This window comes from Pseudochaenichthys georgianus, chromosome 23, assembly GCF_902827115.2.
Source record: "Pseudochaenichthys georgianus chromosome 23, fPseGeo1.2, whole genome shotgun sequence".
In the NCBI taxonomy this organism is placed as follows: Eukaryota; Metazoa; Chordata; class Actinopteri; order Perciformes; family Channichthyidae; genus Pseudochaenichthys; species Pseudochaenichthys georgianus.
Window position 1 is genome coordinate 2,513,733 of NC_047525.1, and position 23,775 is coordinate 2,537,507.

Below are 23,775 nucleotides of genomic sequence, written 5' to 3' on the forward strand. Positions count from 1 at the left end.
TCCTCTCCCCTCTAGTGGTGACGTCACCCAATCTAATGTCATGATTTTAGTTGTGTCTTTAGTCATGGTTTTATTTTGAAATTCTGTTCTCCCCGTGTCTGGTCTTCCTTCCTGTGTTTGCCCTCCTGTGTCTGATTGGCTGATTGTGTTCACCTGTTGCCCCTGTGTTTCTGCCTCCCCTCCCCAGCTTTGTCTCGTCCTGTGATTACCCTTCTGGGTATTTAGTCTTGTCTTCCCCTGTGCTCCATGTCTGATCGTCGTCGCTTCTTGTCCATGATGCCCGGCAGTTTTTCTAGCCCACGTTACCTATTCGTCTCCTCTTGCTCATGTTACCTGCTCGTCTTCCTTGTCACCTGCCTGTTCCCTTCTGTAAGTTTGTCCTGTTTCATGTGCTCCCCAGTTTGTTAGTGTTTAGTTGATTCTTGTTTTTCATCAGCTTTTTTTTAATAAAGCTCGCCTTTTGTTACTTCATTTAATTTCCAACCTTTATTTACCCAGGTGTATCCCATTGAGATCATTGATCTCTTTTTCAAGGGAGACCTGCTCAAGTAGGTTTCACATGAAACATAACAACAAAAAGGACATCTTACAGCATCATTACAGGGATTACAATTTACAATAATTATCCACATGAGCAGGTACCAACAGCTTCCGATTGAGTAGCATCCAACCGAGCTTTAAAAACATTTAGTGGCACCAGATTGTTCAGTTTCCATTTAATTTGCAGACTATTCCAAGACAGAGGAGCTGCGCATCTAAAAGCTGTCTTCCCTAAGACAGTCCTAGCAGTTGGCACATTTAATAAAACCACAGCATTCGATCTCAGGCAGTAGCCACTTACAATTTTCCATGAGATCAGGGAGCAGATGTAAGATGGAAGTTTCCCTAGCATGGCTTTGTATATAAAAATGTACCAGTGACTGAGCCTCCGTACAGTTAGTGAAAGCAAACCAGCCCTTGCATACAGGGTGCAGTGATGGGTTAATGCTTTACAGTTTGTCACACATCTCAGTGCACTGTGATACGCAGCATCTAACGTGACCAGGCAATTGGCAGGTGCATTCATATAGACCAGATCCCCATAGTCCAGCACAGGTCAAAAGGTCACAGAGCCTTTTCCTGGCCTCAAGCGAGAAACAGGACTTGTTTCTGAAGAAGAACCCTAGCCTAACCCTCAGCTTTTTAAGCAGGTTATTGACATGAAGTTTAAAAGAGAGACAATCATCAAGCCAGATACCAAGGTATTTGTAACAGGTAACCACTTCAAGTTTTATTGTGTAGTTACAATATCTAAAACAGGCTCTGGTGTCTTTTTAGCTTTTGAAAACAGCATTACCTTGGTTTGATCAACATTTAAAAGAAGCTTTAGTTCAGAGAGCTGAGTCTGAATAGTGTTCAAAACTGCTTGCAATTCAACAACAGCCTCCTTAAAGGAATGGTATGCTCATGACACTCATTTTTAAATAATTATCATCCGATAAAACAGACCAGTCTCTGCCAGTCTTTTTTTTTTTTTTTAATCCGACGACATTATCAGTGATTTTAAACTGATTATATACCGAAATAACATCAACACTGTGGGCGCCGCCATTTTCCGGACGTGACGTAAACCATGCGTTTGGTTTTCGAAGACACGTTGATCTCCATGTTATTTACTGTAGTTTCTCTCTTCAAATATGCCTCACTGTATCGCGAAATATTGCCACAATTCTGATAGGAACAATCCACGGAATGCTCGGTTCCATCTGTTGCCAAAAGGTAAGCGTAAGAAGTACATTCGGAGGCAGTGGCTAGCGAAATGTGGCCGGCCCGAACCGAGAGATTCACAGGCTCATGTATGCAGCGAACATTTCAAATTTCCGGACGACTACTCTGAGAGTATGATAAAACATAACATGGGATTTATGGAACAACCATTACTTAATGGAGATGCAGTACCATCGGTCTTTCTGGTGTCATCACCGACCAGGACACCAGTTCGGCCAGTTGAGAAATCGCCCTCTGCAAGTGTGAAGCAACGGAGGAGCAGAAGTAGTGCTCGGAGTAAGAATAAGGTATGTTATAGCGCATTTCCATTGCAGCGGCTAGCCCCGTTTTAACGTCCTTTAGCGTCCAGGCCAGGACAGTTTTTGGTGGCCTTTCCATATAGCGTAGTACCGGCTAGTGTGTATTTCCCCCAAGTTTTTTCCGGCTCCATAAAATCGTGATTCTATGGCCAGGGACAACGAAGCTGAGTATGCTAAACTAGAGAGGGAATCGCTAGCAAGGGTGGTACTACATGCATACATATAGTATCTTATATCATCTTCCCATTATACACACATGCATTTCCAAACATTTGGACTACCTATGTTGCAAATGTATTATCTTTTCAATTTACACACGGCATCTATTGCACGTCTGTCCGTCCTGGGAGAGGGATCCCTCCTCTGTTGCTCTCCCTGAGGTTTCTCCCATGTTCCCTTTAAACTGTGGGTTTTCTTCGGAAGTTTTTCCTTGTACGATGTGAGGGTCTAAGGACAGAGGGTGTCGTATTGTCATACTGATATATATGGCTGAATTCCCCCATCCAATCTCTTCACATTGGTCAAAACTTCTTCCTCTGCTGACGAGTCCGAACTCAAATACTCCGCCATGTTTCCGTGTGTTGACAAAGTGAACGCATGGATGACGTCACGACCATCACGTGACTACTAAAAATGGCGGCGGCCAGACCGAATATATAGGTTTTGATAAAAAAGAGCTATAAAATCATTATTTACCGGGGAATATCGCTGATTTCTTCAGGGTATGGTTTAAACATAATGTTTCACTAAATACTGAAGCTTTGATTAATTATCTAATGAGTGGACCATTCCTTTAATGGAGGGACCTGCACAGCACATCACGGTATCTCCCCCCGTGTCCTGTCGGTATTCTGGCCGACGCCAGCTCCCTGTGTCTTGTTGTCGGTCCGGCCGACTCAAGTGCCTTCACCGTCGGGGGGTCCCGCCGACTCATGTGTCCCTTCTTCATCGGGGGTCCCGCCTACTCAAGCCCCTTCTCAAGTCCCCTCTCAGTCGGTGGTCCTGCCGACTCAAGTCCCTTCTCAAGTCTCTTCTCCTTCGGGGACCCGCCGACTCAAGTCCCTTCACCGTCAGGGGTCCCGCCGACTCAAGTCCTGACTCATGTCCCTTATCCATTGGGGGTCCAGCCTACACCTATTCCATCGGGGGTCCTGCCAACTCCATGTCCTGTTTCGTTGGGGGTTCTGCTGGGGGTCCTGCCAACTCCAACACCTGTTTCGTCGGGGGTCCTGCCAACTCCATGTCCTGTTCCGTTGAGGGTCCAGCCAACACCTGTTTAGTCGGGGGTCCTGCCGACTCCATGTACTATTTTGTTGGGGGTTCCGCTGGGGGTCCTGCCAACTCCAACACCTGTTTCGTCGGGGGTCCTGCTGAATATTTTGAAAAGTGTAACATATTTTGAAAAAGTTGAAGGTTTCCCATCATGTGCTGAAAAAGCTGAATATTTTGATATTTGAATGGTTTCTGTAGCTGAAAGTATGCTGAAGTTATTGAGAGCCAAAGAACGTACAGAAGAACTGAACTACAAAATGCATTTCCTGCTGAAAATGCGTGCGAATGCTGTAAGCCGTGTATATTTTTTGATTTTTCTCAAAGCAATGATAAACCTGTGAGTTGGATGTAGAAAAGTCAGAATCAATATAGCATTTTTTTATTTTAAAGTAAATTCAGATTGAACATTGTAAAACATTGTAAATTACAGTGTCTGTCCAAAAAAAGACATTACTTATAGTGAAAACCACCCTTGAATGATGGGATAGTAGACTAAAAGCTTTAACACATAGTAGTACCCTGTATCAAGATTGATGCAAAACAAGCGACATTTGACCTTTTTAGAGAGGTTTAGCAACAACAAAAAAACACCTCTGGGGTCATTTGGGTGGATTTGCCATTTCTCAACCGGAGATGTATACAGGATCCGCCAGCTGCCCTGAGGGGAAAAGCCCAAGCCAAACACATCCGTCCACCTCGACTCTCTGATATAATATATATATAATCATTTCCCTTTCTCCACTGGTCAGCCAGATCTGCATCCAGAGCAAAAGTCCGGTGGGATGGCGACAGCGACTGCCACACCTCATCTACCAAGTTCTCCAGAACTCGGGTTGATCAAATGCCCGTCACCTCAGCCAGTGTTTCTGTGGAGACCCCTGTCAAATGGCCAAGTTTTACCACTCCCGCTTCAATGAACGCGTTCTTTAGGGTGGCTGAAGAGAAAAGGGTTCCAGAAAGAAACCCAGTGTTAAACAGTGGCTCCTCAAACAGCCACATCCCAGGCCGGGGGTCGGGTGGTCTTGTGAAACTCAGAATCTTCCAGGCATTGATGACTGAGCAGTAAAAAGGTGTAAGTCCAGTTATCTTGTACGCAGGGGCCTTCAGCAGAAACAGGTGTTTATCAAAACCAAAGCCCCCCGCCCTCCAGAGCAACAGCCGGGCCATAGCCAGCCAGCAGGGAGAGGCACCATACAGCAGCCGCTGAGCTGCCTGCAGTCTAAAAGCAGCAGTCCTTGCAGTAATGTCCACGAGGCCCTGCCCCCCCTCCGCCACAGGTAGGTACAGGACCGATGCTGGCACCCAGTGATGACCCGACCAGAAGAAATCCACGAGGAGCCGCTGCAGTTGTTTCATGAGGCCCGGCGGTGGGGTTAACACCTGGAGTCTGTGCCACAGAGACGAGGCAACCAGATTGTTGGCTACAAGAACTCTTCCCCTGTAGGACAGCTGGAGTAGCAGCCATTTCCATTTGGCAAATTTTGCTTGCACCTTTCCCAGCAATCCCTCCAAGTGCTGTGCCACCATGTCCTCGGACCCCAACCAAACTCCCAGGACCTTTAAACCCTTGTTTCCCCAGCTAAGGTTACCAGGAAGACTGGGCCTATTTTCTAGACTCCACTGACCTACCAAAACTGCCTCACTCTTCTCCCAATTAACTTTGGCTGAAGCAGCCTTCCTGTACAAAGCTAAACTGTCCTGTAGCTCCTGGATATCTCGCTGACCCTGGACAAACACACTGACATCATCAGCATAAGCTGATACAACCACCGGGGGGGCCTGAGCTGACTCTGGCAGACACAGGCCCCTCAGCCGGTTTCTAAGTCTGCACAAAAGCGGCTCGATGGCAATACTATAAAATAGGGCAGCCCTGCCTGATCCCCCTTTTAACTGGTAGGTCTGCTCAGCCCTCCCCCACCTTCACAACACAACATGCATCACTGTACAAACGCTTCACCCAGGACAAAAAATGCTCCCAACACCAAAAGCCTGCAAAGTGGCAGCCAGAAACGTGTGATCCACACGATCAAACGCCTTCTCCTGGTCAATAGAAATAATGCCAACATTTATATCATACAGTTTGCAAACATCAAAAGTGTCTCATCAAAAACAAATTGTCCACAATTGATCTGCCAGGGATGCCAATAAGAAGTAGGGATTGACCGATATGGCTTTTTCAAGGCCGATACCGATTATTAGTAATCAAGGAGACCGATATTTGGAACCGATATACATTTGCAGTAAAATCAGAAAATCTTGGTGTCAAAATGTAGAATAACACAACTTCTTTGAAATGCCTTTTTATGTTTAATCAACTTTTCAACTGGTTTCCTCTCTGTGACCCTGAGTAAAGTAAATTAAGTAAAAATAAAATAAAAACTACTAAAACTTGTTCTGAACTTCTGATATTTGAGTCTCACTCATTTAGTAGTCCCAATTCAGCAGCACCAGATTGTGGTGCAGAAAGCAGAGTTGCTGCGAGGCTCCACTAGCAGCCGTCACAGTCCCAGTCTTCCCAGCGCGTTACAGTTTCTCCGCTGCGAGACGCAGTTTCCCTGTGTAACTGGGACACTGATAGAATTGGATCATAAGATCGTGGTGTTTTTGCAACTTCAGCATAGGGGATTGGGATGTTTATTGAATTTTGGCTTTCAACTGATTTACCTTCGAAACACTGCTCACTGCTGCTGTTTGCCTCTGTCTGTGTCTGCGTTCTTCGCACCTGCCTGTAATCCGAGAAGGTCCCGCCTCTCTGGATGGCTGCAGCCCGGAAAATCTTCAGTGTTGATTGACACTTCAGTAATAGCCTATAAACGGCCGCATCAGAGCCAAAGTCGTATCGGCAATATGATTTTTAAAAAACCATACCGATAATCTGTAAAATGCGGAATATGGGCCTCTCAACCCCTAATAAGAAGTTCGATAAAACACTTCAGTCTGTTAGCTAAAACCTTTGACAGTATACTATCTTATAGTCCGTACATCAGAGAGCCACAGGTCTACAGTTCTTCAGCAGGGTTAGATCTCCTTTCTTAGGCAACAGTGAAATCACTGCACGCCTACAGGAAGCTGGAAGAGTCCCTTTCCCAAAGGACTCCATCAATACGTCTAGCAGTAACGTAGGCAGAAATGTACTTTAGGGTGGGCCTGTAAAAAATAGGGTGGGCCAGATTTTTCTTCCGCGCATCAGAAGCTAACAACAATCCCCGCCGGTACCGGTGACAGATTACTTTTAGAATACTTTTGGAATACTTTCTTTTTCCATAACAGATGGGTATGTTTTGGGGAACAGGAGACACATATTTTACTGTTTTAATGGCTTATCAAGAACTAAAAACACAACATCTTGGTGTCATTCTCTCATCTGCACCCCACATAAAAAACATCACCCGGACTGCATTCTTTGTACTGTCAAAACCTTTCCTTAGAATATGTTATGAATTGTAAGGTGTCCTTGGGTGCTTTGAAAGGCGGCCCTAAATAGAATGAATTATCATCATTATTATTTATTATTATTATCTGAAACGATGTAATGACTTTTAAAACTGTTTCCAGTCACTTGCCCCATACATTCAGCAGCAGCAGGCCATTCACTTTGATTTGATCCCGTTATAAATGTCATCATTTCGACAATAAAGAAATGCTACATAAACGTTATCTTGCACATTTGATCCAAACATCTCCATTTCTAACTTGCAATATATTTTAAAAGAGATCTCTCTCTCTCATCTGCGTGCGGGGGCGGGGCCTCACAGACACGCTGCATCTCTCTCTCGCTCACAGACATGCTGCAGCGCTGTGCAGTGTGCACACAGTTCTGCCGGCAATGAATATTACATTTTGTGAGGAAACTTTTCCACCAATAATTCCAATAAGTATTCCAAAATGTATTCACTTCAGGTTTACGAAAGTAACTGTAATCAGATTACTCGTTTTTCAAATGTAACGCCAGCTGAATACACTTTATTTTTGTATTCTGATTACGTAACGCCGTTACATGTATTCCGTTACAACGCAACCCTATGTATATCTCTCCGGACTGTCCACCAGCAGATGAAAAACACCCACCTCTCCACCTCTTCCAAGGGACGAGGGAACCGTGCGACAGAGTTTCCGTTAACATTGTTTTTCTTCTGACAGCCCAGCAGTAGGAGAGGTGGGGAGAGGGAGACGTGGGGAGAGGGAGGCGGGGCTATTTCATCGTTATCAGAACATGATCGTATAGATCGCTGCTCGATGAGGGCAGTGGGGGCTCTTTTTGGAGTCTGGCTTTTTTTTAAAAACCAAAGTTCATCAGTGAACTTTAAGCCATCATTTATTTTTCAGGCAGTTCTCTGCCTCTCTCACGTTATTATGGCGCGCGCCGGAACCAACAATCAGTTTTTACCGTAAATGAGTTCGGTTCAGAGGATAAAGAACATACAACATTAATTAAACTCGATATTTGTTCACTTGAATTTCACTTTGAATTATTGGATATTCTCAATGGGTGAATACATTTTTTTATAATAATAATAATTTTTAAAAAATGACACCGAAGCTTTCTCAGGGTGGGCCCATGAGTAAACTGGGTGGGCCTGGGCCTGAGAATATTGGAGTGAGTGTTTGTGTTAAAGACAGTGTGAGGCTGTTTTTCTTTTTAAAAGTCCTTTGTGTGATGAGGGCAATCATTTCAAAATGTGTTTCTTGTTATGTTTTAATTTAACGTGAATGGTTTGAGGCCATTAAACAGTAGAGACTGTTTGAGACAAGAACACAGTTAAGTGAGTGTTTTAATTACAGTGTGAGGCTTTCTTATAAAAAAGTCCTTTTCTGGGAAAGGCCTGAAGAGTTTGAAACTTTCAGTGGTTGTTTTTTCTGTTTTCAAACAGACATTGCGTGTGGATTATGACAAGAAGTGCGACATTCGTGCGTTAGTAGACGATATTCTGCCGATTGTGTTTGATTGGCATCTTACTTTGTCCCATTATAGCGTGTTTAAACAGGAGATAACCATACTGGCTCTTAAAGTCAAAAAATTACGTGCATGGGTTGAGAGCTATGACGTAAGGGTATGAGGCCCATTTATAAATTGAACATTAAATAGAAATGTTATTTTAAACTGCAGTGTTGTTTTGTGTTGAATTTTAAACTCCGCTGTGAGAGCCATGAGGTGTTTTCAAATCCCTTTGTTCTTCAGGTCAAAGGTTGGAAAAGTTGCCATCTTGTTTTGCCAGCATGGTTACAATGAACCACACGGCAGTCGCCATTTCGTGAAATGCTAATTGAAAGTACTCTGTTTGTTTTTACCCAGTCCTACTCCATCTTGAGAAGGACAAATCATTATTTCTTAGCAGAGTTGGAACTATAAAATAGACAGGTTATTTTACCGTGGGAAGTTTGGTATTTGTAGGGATCTGAATTGGAAGTTTCTTTTCTGCTTGCAAGTGTGAATTGACGTTTTTTTTTAAATATTCCAGTTTGCAAATGTGTTTTGGCGGTTATGTGCTGTGTTGTTTTACCATAGTGTAATGTTCTTCCCTAGTGTAATTCTCTTTCCATTTTTAAGAAGAAAATAAGCTTTTCTTGTTAAATAGAGGTTAGTTTTGCAACAGTAATCCCTAGTGGATTAAGCTGGAAATTACAATAGCGCACTCTGCTGGTAGTACAGAATTATTACATAGAGGAAACACTCAATAGCATTTTGAAGTCTAATTTTAAGTGTTATAAATAAACACATGCTTCATCGCCGAGATAGAATTGCAAGTGGTTTCTAATTATAAGATAAGAAACTTTACATAATACTCTTTCAAATAAGCAAACAAATGTATTCCATACACTTCGGTGTGCACTGTACACAGTACATTTAGATTTTCACCAGATTTCTAATTTTCATATTTCATAGTCAAAACCATACACTGTACAATTTGTATTTTTAGCATTTCAGATTTTAAAATGTGCATAATTTTTATCTTTTAATTAACTTTATTAACATTTAAAAAAAACGTAAACAAATCTATAAAAAAACAGATTTAACAATTCTGATGATGTAGGATATTACGAAGGGATACAAAGGTACTAGTCAGAGGACTAGTGCTTCAATCTTTGATCATTCGAATAGTTAGAGAACATGTCACCAAGAGAAACTAAATTGAGACCAGACGCAGAGCCAGGCTCGACTGCAGATATCAAGGAAAGGGTAAAAATCAGATCAGATGCTTTAACCTTTCCAATTAAAAGACAGAAGACATGGAACCAAATAGAGAAACTGTTGGAACAGTGGCAAACAAGAGGACTGGTTCCAGCAGATGATCAACCTGGACCAACAAAAGCCCATAGAAGAGCAGTACTCGACTATGAGCACGTGCAATGCCTACAACAGCTAACTATATGGAGAGAAGCTGAAGAAAGATTTATAAGAGTTACAAGTCTGATACTACATCTGGAATATGCCAGCCTATTGGCAGACAGCATACATGTGGTCCAAGTAGCAGACCTGGCTGTGAGGGAAGACATAGCAGAAAAAACCAAAGAGGCTCCAGTTATCCAAACTCCGAAGCTGTATCTAAGCCTGGCCGAAGTCCCTCCTCCCTCCCCGAATGTTGGTTCTATAGGAGAAGTCTTGCAGTTGGATGGAGTAAGTAAGAGTGCTAACCAGTCAATCAAAACACCTGATAGCAGAAATGGAAGCACTAGAACTGAGACTCTTGAAGATGCAAATAGCTGAGAAAGATACCGAAGCTATTAAAAACAAGAAAGCGGCGAGGCAAATGGCAGCTACATCAGGGATGGCCATAGAACCAGAGAAGGCAGGTCAGACACCTCCAACAATTCAAGCTCAGGAGGTGCCAGAGATTCAGGTGCAGAATCAACAATTCCGAGGAAGACAAAGTGGCAGAGGAGGAGGGCGTTTCCAAGGAGGTAATCGATCAACAGGAGAAGGTTTCTAAGGTGAAGGATGCTTCATATGTGGTCAGTTCTCACATTGGGCTAGATATTGTCCGCAACACAGGATGCTGCAAGTACCAGAATATCTTCCCACACAATTTCGACAACAGCAAACACCTGCATATCCTCCTACTCAAGTACAGCCGCAAGCATAGGCATACACTCCCATACAGCATCAACAAAAGGGACAATGGGGAGGAGAGCCACGATCAAGACGAAGAACAGATGAAGGCTGCTACAAATGTGGTCAGCTGACACATTGGTCCAGAGAGTGTCCGCAGAACATTGCACCAAACAACGGCCCTCCATGCAGATACCCCGGGGAGGTTTCCATGATGACGACGGAGGCAGGGGGTCCCAGAGATGTCAAAGACGAACAGGGGTGCCAAACATGACCCAAATGCCACTGACACCCTGGTATCAATCACAACAATGAGGAAGCTCAGAGGACCAGACCACCAGGTGATGCATCTTCAGCACAAGGGTATTTTGAAATCCAGCTACATTGAGCCATATCTGTCACCACAGGAGGGAGAGGTTTAATGTAAAACATGACAGTGAGTAGCATATTGCATTTACACATAAAGCATAAAACATAGTAGAACATTTAGCAGACTATTTTTGTAATTATGAGAAGGAAAGAGATTACGAGTGATGTTGTTCCCCTATACAGAAAACTATTGTGTCCACACAGCTAGTGAGGTCAAGACGATGGGTTTCCACCCAAAAATATGAAGACGGAAACCTAGTACTCGCCCAAGACGGAGGATCCTTACCTCCTGTTTACACCGACTGCAGTTCAAGGGGCGACGATACACCAGACGTGGAGCTGTTGAGACCTAAAAACAGAAACTCGATTCTGCTGTGGTGAAGTCTGGCTACAAAGGGAGGTGTCCGATAGGGTCGCTTGTCTCAAACCGGTGAAGAAGTCAACAAGAACCCAGCAGAACTAGAGAGTGACTGTTGGCGGGAGAACAGTGACGGAGCGACAGAGACTGGCCCAACATTTCCAGCCAGTACATAGATAGACCCCGTCAGAATACCGGGGCTGTGTTTAAAGGGGAACTTCATTTATTGTTAGTGGAAGTGTAGTTTTTTAGTCAAACAATTATGTGATTTATGGAGTCAGATTACATTTTTCCTCATAAACACAATTTTATAATCGGTCTGAAGTATCTGTTTTAAGGCAATAAGCTGCAGATTAAATAACATAACACTGATTGAGAGCTTGGATGAAGAAGTTGTAGGGTTTTTACAACAGTTTCAAGAATCAGTTTTTATTTATTTATTCTTGATTGACTTTACTGATTTATAATGTAGTGCGTAAGGCAATATCTCATTTTGAGTGAGGGGCACCAGCCCTCCATGCATGTCACCCTCTGTGAGAATAGTTACGCATTAGCGACACCAGGGGTATTGTTTTTTCGCAGCAACAATGATGCGTATTTTTCCCTCTAGTTTGGAGAAATATTATTTTATCATATGTTAGTTCAGCAGTATCAAACAATCCTCTAATCCTAGAATTATTGAGCATAATACCATGACAAAAGCCATTCCTGAAACAAGTAAACCATTTTTGTGCTAATGGCAGATTTTAGTGAATATGTTTGTATACCATCAGAAAGCCATACATCATACGATATATTTTGTACACCTTATGGGTACACGGAGAAGTTATATTTATTTTGTGAAACGTTATGGGTTTTACATGTCCTGTTCATAATAGGGTAATCATTGCAATATTGATTGAGCATGTTATGCTCAAAGGAGGGAGTGTCATGATTATACAGATATGTTGATTTCAGCGATGTTGTAGTTAATGAATAATAACATGTAGTTAATAATAGGTCTCATAACGACAAAAGGTATGCTGAAGCTTGGGCCTCCTCCAAGGAGGGAGTGGTCCAATTTTAGATATTAGACGAATAGAAGTGATGAATATGTCAGAGAGTAATATTATCCAAGTTTTGTCTACACAGGCTGGAAAGCTACAGAGATACCAGACGAGACTCCAGAAGAGACTCCTGTTCGGCCAGGTGATTGGGGTGAGGGTGAAGTTCACAAAAGACAGTGAGCTGATCGGGTGGACGGAACTGTGAGAAGTTGTAATGAACTTCACACGCGCTCCGGTTTAAAGGTAAAGAAAAAGGAGCAAATTGACACCCACCTCACACATTGTCACCCTTCACCGGCAACTTCCAGAACATTATTGGGAGTTAGGACTGATTTGGCAGAGCTGGAACAAAACAATAAATAGAAATAAGATAAAGATAGAAACAGCTCAAAAGACAAATTGTCTATAGATTTTGTATAGATTGTACACTAAAGTGAAAACCTATTTTTTGTTTACATCTGAAAAAGAGTCACATTTTCGTATACGTTATTATAGTACTCATTATTTAAATTCTGTAACTGACACAACCATGGAGAAAATAGAGATGATGTCAAGAACAAAGCCAAAGCAATTGTGGGGTCCCCTAGGGATAAGAGTTAGAATAGCATTGTTGATTGTGCTCATTACACTTGGCACCTTTCTGGTTGGATGGGGAGTACAATAAGTAAGACATGATCCATTAGTTCACTCATAGAGAATGCCCACATCACTAACAAAACTCCAGCTGTGTTTCAGAGACTTTCACTTATCCCCAGAGCCAAAAGAAGAGGAGGAGTTAGAAATACTCGGTCCCAAAGGTGAGGCGGTTACAATCAAGATGATTCACCCCCATATATGCAGTTCTTGTATCAAATGATGAGATGGGTTTAAGTGATTGGAATATGTAAGTGATGGGGATTTACAGATTAGGGGAATTGTCATTGTTTAGAGCGGTCATAAAGTGTTGAATCAATTTCAAATTTGAACTGTTTTAACACCTGTCACCTGTCAGAATCGAGACGAGGCAGTGCATTGAATCGCGTGAATGGACCGCGAACACAGTCAAGTGATTCATTCAGGAAATGAAGCAGTTGCTGCTTCGGACGTCACATGTCACGTGATTTGAAGCAGTTGCAGCTTCAGACGTCATATGTCACGTGATTGAAGCAAGCTTCGAGCACTGCTTCTATGGAATAGGAAATCCAGGGTTGAAGCTCCGTTCGAAGCTTCAGTGTCAAACTGCCATCACTAGTTGTTAGCATCTGGTGCTAGCTCGGAGCTAACGGAGATTAGAAGCTGTTTCAACAATAAGGAGAGGGAGAGTCCTCTCCTGTCGGACTGAGAGAGATAACGTCAGCTCAGGGAGGTAAGGACTCCAAGTTATCTCAGTGGGTCTCAAACGGTTGGTTTGATCTCATGTAAACAAATATGTCCATCTATGTAATATTAGTTGTATATAAAATAAGTTAAGAAATCCTTCCAATGTGTACTATACTGTAGGTCAGTACACAAATAAAAAAACACAGTTTGAAAGGGGAGTGATTATTAACAAATATGCATAAATTAAAAGAAAGAATGCAGACTAGGTAAGATAAGATATAGGGAGTTTATCAAATACTTGTATTCGTTGTGAGCATATTCTAATGTTTTTTTTTTTTTAAATATATACAGTTCTGTTTCATATGAGTGTTGAGACGCTTTATCCATAAATCTCTTAATGGTTGGCCCTCAAAGTGACACCAGATTGATGCTTTTTAACTTCAATTTTAAGAAAAAAATCTTCCCGGGGTGCATGCCCCCGGACCCCCATAGAGGATGTGAGGTCATCACAAATAAGGACAGGTTCACATGGATAGAATACTAGATAAGTGTGCACACTCATTATATACACTACACATTTTTCTTGGATTTGTTAACACTATAGTCCCTAATATATTTGTAGAAAGCAGGAAGTAAATGGAATTAAATCGAGAAAATGTTTCATTGCGGAGGACCCCCTGTTTTTGTGTCCCCCCCCCACTTCTCAAACCAACGTTACACCCTTGGGTGACGGAGCTTTGTTCGCTCGCTTCCAACCGGAACCACTGCGAGACAAACAGCTGCCATGTCTCCCCCACCACCTTCTGTTTGTTTCATTAATAATAATAATAATAATAATAATAACTGGGATTTCTATAGCGCCTTTCAAGGGACCCAAGGTCGCTTTACAGGAATAGGGCAAGCACAAACAAAACAAAGGTCAGACAGACAAAACAACAGATAGATTTAAGGGCCGAAAGCCTTGATGAACAGATGGGACTTGAGGGCCCTTTTGAAGGCGTCGAGTGTGGGGATGTTGCGAATCTCCGCAGGGAGAGCGTTCCAGAGGGTGGGGGCTGCCACACTGAAGGCTCTGTCCCCGAAGGTTCTCAGTTTGGTGCGAAGGGTGGTGAGCAGGCCAGAGTCTGAGGACCGCAGGTTCCGGGGTGGGGCATGTGGGTGAAGGATGTCCGATAGGTACTGGGGGGCAAGGGCATGGAGGGACTTGTAGGTCAGGAGGAGGACTTTATAAGTTATGCAGAACTTGACCGGCAACCAGTGGAGGTGGATGAGGGTGGGAGTGATGTGCTGCCAGGGCTTTGTGTGTGTGAGGACCCGAGCTGCACAATTTTTTAATTACCACGTTATTTAATTAAAGTAACCAATTTGAACCCTTTCAGAGACTCCACTAGTCTCCTTATGTTAAGCTTCTCTCCTGGACGCGAGAACAACGAATACATCTAACCCCCCCCAGTATAACACACTCCCCCTGTACACTAGTGTCTAGCTTGTCTTTTAATAACTGAAACACAGATACACGTGCAGGGCCCTGATTGGGTGCATAAACATTAATAAAAGTGAAAAAGAACTCTTAACAGTTCCACCTTCACCATCAAGGCTCTACCTGCCACTATCTCTGTGCTGGATACAATCTTAACATTTAGAGAGGCTACTCCAGCACTAAGGTTTGAGCCATGACTGAGTACATACTGACCCCCCCACCACATTCCCCAGTCCGTCTCATTCAGGCTATCACTGTGCGTTTCCTGCAGAAATATAAATATCACATCTCATTCTGATTAAAGACCTCCAGCACTAAAGCTCTTTTCTGTGCACTTCTACCCCCGTTAATGTTTAAAGAAGCAACCCTTAAAGCCTGCATTAGAGGAAGGAGATAGAGAAAAAGAACATGTACACACAGCAGAGAGGAGACACCCAGTGCTGCATGATCATGTTGAAACTATTTCAGTTTCCTCCCTCTTTTGCTTCCTTTCGTAACTTTTCTCATATTAGTTACATGCTTCCTGAGTGAGACGATAGCGTTTCTTTTCATCCAGCAGGTCTAACCCTACAACTTTCTGAAGAGTGCTCACTGTATGAAGAAACTTGTTAGTGTCAGGGAAAAATAATCTCTCATCCACTGCCTTGCCAAAAGACTCCTCTAAAAAGACATGAATCTCTTCCAAAGAATATATCTCTGCGTTCTGAGAGAGACTATCTGCAGCTGAAACACAGTCAGAATCCCCCTCACCGTCCATTACTGTCTGCAGCCTGTTGAAGCTCTTTTTGCCGCCCAGAGCCAGACGGCAGCTCCTGCTGTGTGCCAACAGCCTCCACCTGTCCCACAGCCCCGGTCCTCACCTGTCCTGCTACATCATCTCCCACCCGTTTACCTGTTTCCACATGTTTTCCTCTCACACTCACCACACTCTCTACAGTCCCCGTTTCATCTCTCACGATATTCATCCCTACTTCATCCGCAGCCCCCGCGACACCGGGCTCCGCGGCCGCGGACCTAGCTGCCCCGGCCCCGACGGCCCCAGGCTCGTAATGTGAGGATCCTCCACAATATGTAATAATATTGATTGATAATACATGTTCACTTTATTATGGAAATCACCCTGTTCAATCTTTTTGTTTTTTTAGACACAAACTGTTATTTAAAGAAATACTGAATCCATGAATTGTAAAATAATGACCTGTATGACCCTTATGGCGCAATTCCACTGCAGCCGATAGCCCCGTTTAAGCGTCCTTAACCGTCCTCAAGCGGCCGGGCCAGTTTTTGGTGGCCTTTCCATATAGCCTAGTACCGGCTAGGGTACTTTTTCCGGCCCCATAAAATCGTGGTTCTATCAGACCAGGCCAGGGCTGTGACGTCAACACTCTCGACTGCTGATTGGTCAGAGAGAATCGTCACAAGATCGCGCGCGAATTCATCCCTAGCGTCGCATATATATTTAGAAGCAAGCTTGCAGCATTTTTATAAACAGCATTTTGTAAACGGAGGAGCTACAAAAATGGCTACGTTTTTTAAGAAAAGCACACGGGTAGAACGAAAAAGCGCCGCGCGTGGTCGCGGTTGACGACGTCCTTTCATCTCATTGGGGATGATAAAATCCAGCGGGAGCTCGACGGAACAACGCGAAATGTGAAAGTGTTCAGGATGTCTCTGCACAGATGTCCGAAACGCGGATTTTCGAGGACTTCCTGCAGTGTAGGGAAAAACTGAAAAGATGAAGAGTGAATATCGCATAATAAAGGACAACAACAACACGAGTGGTGCGGGTCGCAAACAATGGAAGTGGTCGACTTGTGGACCAGATTACGGCCATAGACCGGCCAACGTTGGGAGGGAGGGAGGCCTGGACTTGCAACGGCTTTACTGGAGTCCCTGCAAGGTACGCTCACTTCTAACAAAGAAGTCAATTTTATCCTTACATTAATGTTCGACAACCCATGCTTTTATGGAGCCCCGAAGAGCTACATAGCTGGCTAAGGCAGATAGCCTAGGCCAGGGGTCGGCAACCTGCGGCCCACGGGCCGCATGCGGCCCTTTAAGCCCTCTGCTCTGGCTCCCTTGAGCTTAGACAAAAATAAGAAGGAAATAAAATAAAAGTATTTGTAGGACTATTTATATTTTGTGCATGGTTGAAAATGTTTCGTATGTTGTATTTGAGGTGATACTGTGAGACATAAATAAAAAAACAAAACGGTTTTAATTAGGTTAACTAAAATATGCGTCACATCCTGCTCCGGTCCCGCGCGAGCGCCTTTTTTGGTGGCGAAAACCTGACCCCCGGCTCGATGAGCGAACTATGGAAAAAAAAGAGAGAAGTACGAGGAACACAGGATTTAATTCTGCGCGGACGGACAGAGTATCTGCTTTCACAGCAAACGATGCTAGTTTACCGGTATGTTTGATATGTAGAGAAGTTGTCAACGGTAGTGCAGCCTTTACGTACGAGGAAACAACACGGGAGAGGAAAGCCAGCTGACGATCTTCAGTATAATTCAATGGGGTATGTAATTTATTTCAGAAAACACTTTTGTTATAATTCCATGGAATGCTCTTAATGTCCCGATTGCAATGAATATATTAAATGCTTTGACAATAATACATACAAAAATTAATCTGGGAAGCCGTAGCGCTGTAAAAGCACGACCAAATCTGAGCCGGGCCCGGCTACAAATGGATGGCCTACTGCCTGTCAGCCTTCCATCTGTGCACAAACTTATCTCGTGCCCTCATTGTCATGTGCGCGTTTGTGTGTGTGGAGGAGGGGACTCTGTAAGAAAGTCTGAAGGAAGAGGCAGATTTTTCCGGTTGTGTATTTTCAAATTCTAGCGCATCGAGCTGGTTTCTCTAGGGATGGGAATTTGAAAGCAAATGTAATTCGAATATTCGACCCCCCCAAAAAACGGTTAACCCGGTTAACCGAAATGTACACATCCTCTAAAAAAAAAAAATTGGGTAAAAAAAATCTTTGCAGAATTTTTTTTTACCCAATTTTTTAAATACATGTCAAATAAGTTAGAAACCAAGTCGAATTGTTAAATGTATTGAACTGGTGATCACAGTTTGACAGCTATAAACCTACAGCTTTCATGTGTGGAGGCGATTCACAATCAGGCCAGCTGTAGAGAAGACCTTCTCAGCTGGAACGGAGGTTGCGGGTATAGCAAGGTATAGCATGTTATAAATTTAATTTGGCATAGTTTGACCTCTACACCGCACTCACTAACCTGGTCGAAATATTTCCACACATTACTCCTTTTTGACGCCATGTCTGTGTAAGACTCTTCTTAGAGTGTAAATAATTACCGGACTATGACTGGTAAAATATGTTGAATACCAGCAAAACTAAATCTCTCCTGTCAAAATGTCTATGTAATTTGCCGCCACACACGGTTGCCAAGCAGCACTTATTGTGTTTAGGCTGGCCGTGTGTCGCGAGTGTTGACAGGGGGCGGGGGAGCACGCTCATGAACTGTTAGCGCCGGAACCTCGCAACGGCTGCGGAGCTCATTTGCGCCACATTTGGGCCTAAGATGAGGTTTGAGTCTGCGTGATCTGCGTGTAGGGAGGGGCAGCAGCCATATCATGGCTAGAACTAGATCTGATGGATTTGGACATAAACGCGAGTGAAGTATAACCGGACACGAGAGAGAGAGATCAGCACCTGCAGCTCTGCCCGCTGTGGGGACCGGTGAGCGGAGCAAAACACACCTTTAGACGTCACCTAACACATTTAGCTATGGCACTGTCGTATACATTGAATTATTCAATGTGATAATATGTAATCAACTTAGGCATCTCTCCCAAAAAAAAAATGTATAAAAAAAAAAAAATGTAGAAAAATATTCATAACTCATATTCGAATACATGAATAATTATTCGAATACCTGAATCATTTCGAATATTCGAATATTCGATTAATCGTTCCCATCCCTAGTTTCTCCATTCTTACCTACCCTACTTTTAACTCTTTTTAGGGTGCAGCTATAGTTTCATTTATTTCAAAGTGGGCCCATTTTAATAATATTTTTTTTTTCAACTGATTTACCTTCGAAACACTGCTCACTGCTGCTGTTTGCCTCTGTCTGTGTCTGCGTTCTTCGCACCTGCCTGTAATCCGAGAAGGTCCCGCCTCTCTGGATGGCTGCAGCCCGGAAAATCTTCAGTGTTGATTGACACTTCAGTAATAGCCTATAAACGGCCGCATCAGAGCCAAAGTCGTATCGGCAATATGATTTTTAAAAAACCATACCGATAATCTGTAAAATGCGGAATATGGGCCTCTCAACCCCTAATAAGAAGTTCGATAAAACACTTCAGTCTGTTAGCTAAAACCTTTGACAGTATACTATCTTATAGTCCGTACATCAGAGAGCCACAGGTCTACAGTTCTTCAGCAGGGTTAGATCTCCTTTCTTAGGCAACAGTGAAATCACTGCACGCCTACAGGAAGCTGGAAGAGTCCCTTTCCCAAAGGACTCCATCAATACGTCTAGCAGTAACGTAGGCAGAAATGTACTTTAGGGTGGGCCTGTAAAAAATAGGGTGGGCCAGATTTTTCTTCCGCGCATCAGAAGCTAACAACAATCCCCGCCGGTACCGGTGACAGATTACTTTTAGAATACTTTTGGAATACTTTCTTTTTCCATAACAGATGGGTATGTTTTGGGGAACAGGAGACACATATTTTACTGTTTTAATGGCTTATCAAGAACTAAAAACACAACATCTTGGTGTCATTCTCTCATCTGCACCCCACATAAAAAACATCACCCGGACTGCATTCTTTGTACTGTCAAAACCTTTCCTTAGAATATGTTATGAATTGTAAGGTGTCCTTGGGTGCTTTGAAAGGCGGCCCTAAATAGAATGAATTATCATCATTATTATTTATTATTATTATCTGAAACGATGTAATGACTTTTAAAACTGTTTCCAGTCACTTGCCCCATACATTCAGCAGCAGCAGGCCATTCACTTTGATTTGATCCCGTTATAAATGTCATCATTTCGACAATAAAGAAATGCTACATAAACGTTATCTTGCACATTTGATCCAAACATCTCCATTTCTAACTTGCAATATATTTTAAAAGAGATCTCTCTCTCTCATCTGCGTGCGGGGGCGGGGCCTCACAGACACGCTGCATCTCTCTCTCGCTCACAGACATGCTGCAGCGCTGTGCAGTGTGCACACAGTTCTGCCGGCAATGAATATTACATTTTGTGAGGAAACTTTTCCACCAATAATTCCAATAAGTATTCCAAAATGTATTCACTTCAGGTTTACGAAAGTAACTGTAATCAGATTACTCGTTTTTCAAATGTAACGCCAGCTGAATACACTTTATTTTTGTATTCTGATTACGTAACGCCGTTACATGTATTCCGTTACAACGCAACCCTATGTATATCTCTCCGGACTGTCCACCAGCAGATGAAAAACACCCACCTCTCCACCTCTTCCAAGGGACGAGGGAACCGTGCGACAGAGTTTCCGTTAACATTGTTTTTCTTCTGACAGCCCAGCAGTAGGAGAGGTGGGGAGAGGGAGACGTGGGGAGAGGGAGGGGGGCTATTTCATCGTTATCAGAACATGATCGTATAGATCGCTGCTCGATGAGGGCAGTGGGGGCTCTTTTTGGAGTCTGGCTTTTTTTTAAAAACCAAAGTTCATCAGTGAACTTTAAGCCATCATTTATTTTTCAGGCAGTTCTCTGCCTCTCTCACGTTATTATGGCGCGCGCCGGAACCAACAATCAGTTTTTACCGTAAATGAGTTCGGTTCAGAGGATAAAGAACATACAACATTAATTAAACTCGATATTTGTTCACTTGAATTTCACTTTGAATTATTGGATATTCTCAATGGGTGAATACATTTTTTATAAAATAATAATTTTTAAAAATGACACCGAAGCTTTCTCAGGGTGGGCCCATGAGTAAACTGGGTGGGCCTGGGCCTGAGAATATTGGAGTGAGTGTTTGTGTTAAAGACAGTGTGAGGCTGTTTTTCTTTTAAAGTCCTTTGTGTGATGAGGGCAATCATTTCAAAATGTGTTTCTTGTTATGTTTTAATTTAACGTGAATGGTTTGAGGCCATTAAACAGTAGAGACTGTTTGAGACAAGAACACAGTTAAGTGAGTGTTTTAATTACAGTGTGAGGCTTTCTTATAAAAAAGTCCTTTTCTGGGAAAGGCCTGAAGAGTTTGAAACTTTCAGTGGTTGTTTTTTCTGTTTTCAAACAGACATTGCGTGTGGATTATGACAAGAAGTGCGACATTCGTGCGTTAGTAGACGATATTCTGCCGATTGTGTTTGATTGGCATCTTACTTGTCCCATTATAGCGTGTTTAAACAGGAGATAACCATACTGGCTCTTAAAGTCAAAAAATTACGTGCATGGGTTGAGAGCTATGACGTAAGGGTATGAGGCCCATTTATAAATTGAACATTAAATAGAAATGTTATTTTAAACTGCAGTGTTGTTTTGTGTTGAATTTTAAACTCCGCTGTGAGAGCCATGAGGTGTTTTCAAATCCCTTTGTTCTTCAGGTCAAAGGTTGGAAAAGTTGCCATCTTGTTTTGCCAGCATGGTTACAATGAACCACACGGCAGTCGCCATTTCGTGAAATGCTAATTGAAAGTACTCTGTTTGTTTTTACCCAGTCCTACTCCATCTTGAGAAGGACAAATCATTATTTCTTAGCAGAGTTGGAACTATAAAATAGACAGGTTATTTTTACCGTGGGAAGTTTGGTATTTGTAGGGATCTGAATTGGAAGTTTCTTTTCTGCTTGCAAGTGTGAATTGACGTTTTTTTTTAAATATTCCAGTTTGCAAATGTGTTTTGGCGGTTATGTGCTGTGTTGTTTTACCATAGTGTAATGTTCTTCCCTAGTGTAATTCTCTTTCCATTTTTAAGAAGAAAATAAGCTTTTCTTGTTAAATAGAGGTTAGTTTTGCAACAGTAATCCCTAGTGGATTAAGCTGGAAATTACATAGCGCACTCTGCTGGTAGTACAGAATTATTACATAGAGGAAACACTCAATAGCATTTTGAAGTCTAATTTTAAGTGTTATAAATAAACACATGCTTCATCGCCGAGATAGAATTGCAAGTGGTTTCTAATTATAAGATAAGAAACTTTACATAATACTCTTTCAAATAAGCAAACAAATGTATTCCATACACTTCGGTGTGCACTGTACACAGTACATTTAGATTTTCACCAGATTTCTAATTTTCATATTTCATAGTCAAAACCATACACTGTACAATTTGTATTTTTAGCATTTCAGATTTTAAAATGTGCATAATTTTTATCTTTTAATTAACTTTATTAACATTTAAAAAAACGTAAACAAATCTATAAAAAAACAGATTTAACAATTCTGATGATGTAGGATATTACGAAGGGATACAAAGGTACTAGTCAGAGGACTAGTGCTTCAATCTTTGATCATTCGAATAGTTAGAGAACATGTCACCAAGAGAAACTAAATTGAGACCAGACGCAGAGCCAGGCTCGACTGCAGATATCAAGGAAAGGGTAAAAATCAGATCAGATGCTTTAACCTTTCCAATTAAAAGACAGAAGACATGGAACCAAATAGAGAAACTGTTGGAACAGTGGCAAACAAGAGGACTGGTTCCAGCAGATGATCAACCTGGACCAACAAAAGCCCATAGAAGAGCAGTACTCGACTATGAGCACGTGCAATGCCTACAACAGCTAACTATATGGAGAGAAGCTGAAGAAAGATTTATAAGAGTTACAAGTCTGATACTACATCTGGAATATGCCAGCCTATTGGCAGACAGCATACATGTGGTCCAAGTAGCAGACCTGGCTGTGAGGGAAGACATAGCAGAAAAAACCAAAGAGGCTCCAGTTATCCAAACTCCGAAGCTGTATCTAAGCCTGGCCGAAGTCCCTCCTCCCTCCCCGAATGTTGGTTCTATAGGAGAAGTCTTGCAGTTGGATTGAGTAAGTAAGAGTGCTAACCAGTCAATCAAAACACCTGATAGCAGAAATGGAAGCACTAGAACTGAGACTCTTGAAGATGCAAATAGCTGAGAAAGATACCGAAGCTATTAAAAACAAGAAAGCGGCGAGGCAAATGGCAGCTACATCAGGGATGGCCATAGAACCAGAGAAGGCAGGTCAGACACCTCCAACAATTCAAGCTCAGGAGGTGCCAGAGATTCAGGTGCAGAATCAACAATTCCGAGGAAGACAAAGTGGCAGAGGAGGAGGGCGTTTCCAAGGAGGTAATCGATCAACAGGAGAAGGTTTCTAAGGTGAAGGATGCTTCATATGTGGTCAGTTCTCACATTGGGCTAGATATTGTCCGCAACACAGGATGCTGCAAGTACCAGAATATCTTCCCACACAATTTCGACAACAGCAAACACCTGCATATCCTCCTACTCAAGTACAGCCGCAAGCATAGGCATACACTCCCATACAGCATCAACAAAAGGGACAATGGGGAGGAGAGCCACGATCAAGACGAAGAACAGATGAAGGCTGCTACAAATGTGGTCAGCTGACACATTGGTCCAGAGAGTGTCCGCAGAACATTGCACCAAACAACGGCCCTCCATGCAGATACCCCGGGGAGGTTTCCATGATGACGACGGAGGCAGGGGGTCCCAGAGATGTCAAAGACGAACAGGGGTGCCAAACATGACCCAAATGCCACTGACACCCTGGTATCAATCACAACAATGAGGAAGCTCAGAGGACCAGACCACCAGGTGATGCATCTTCAGCACAAGGGTATTTTGAAATCCAGCTACATTGAGCCATAT

At 42.8% G+C, this 23,775-nt stretch overlaps 1 protein-coding gene across 6 annotated transcripts in view; it reads right to left on the reverse strand.

Annotated features, from left to right (window-relative positions):
• The window catches only part of LOC117439033 (growth arrest-specific protein 7-like), an 80,994-nt gene that overhangs the window by 17,295 nt on the left and 39,924 nt on the right, over positions 1-23,775 (reverse strand). The gene's annotated exons all lie outside the window — the stretch shown is intronic.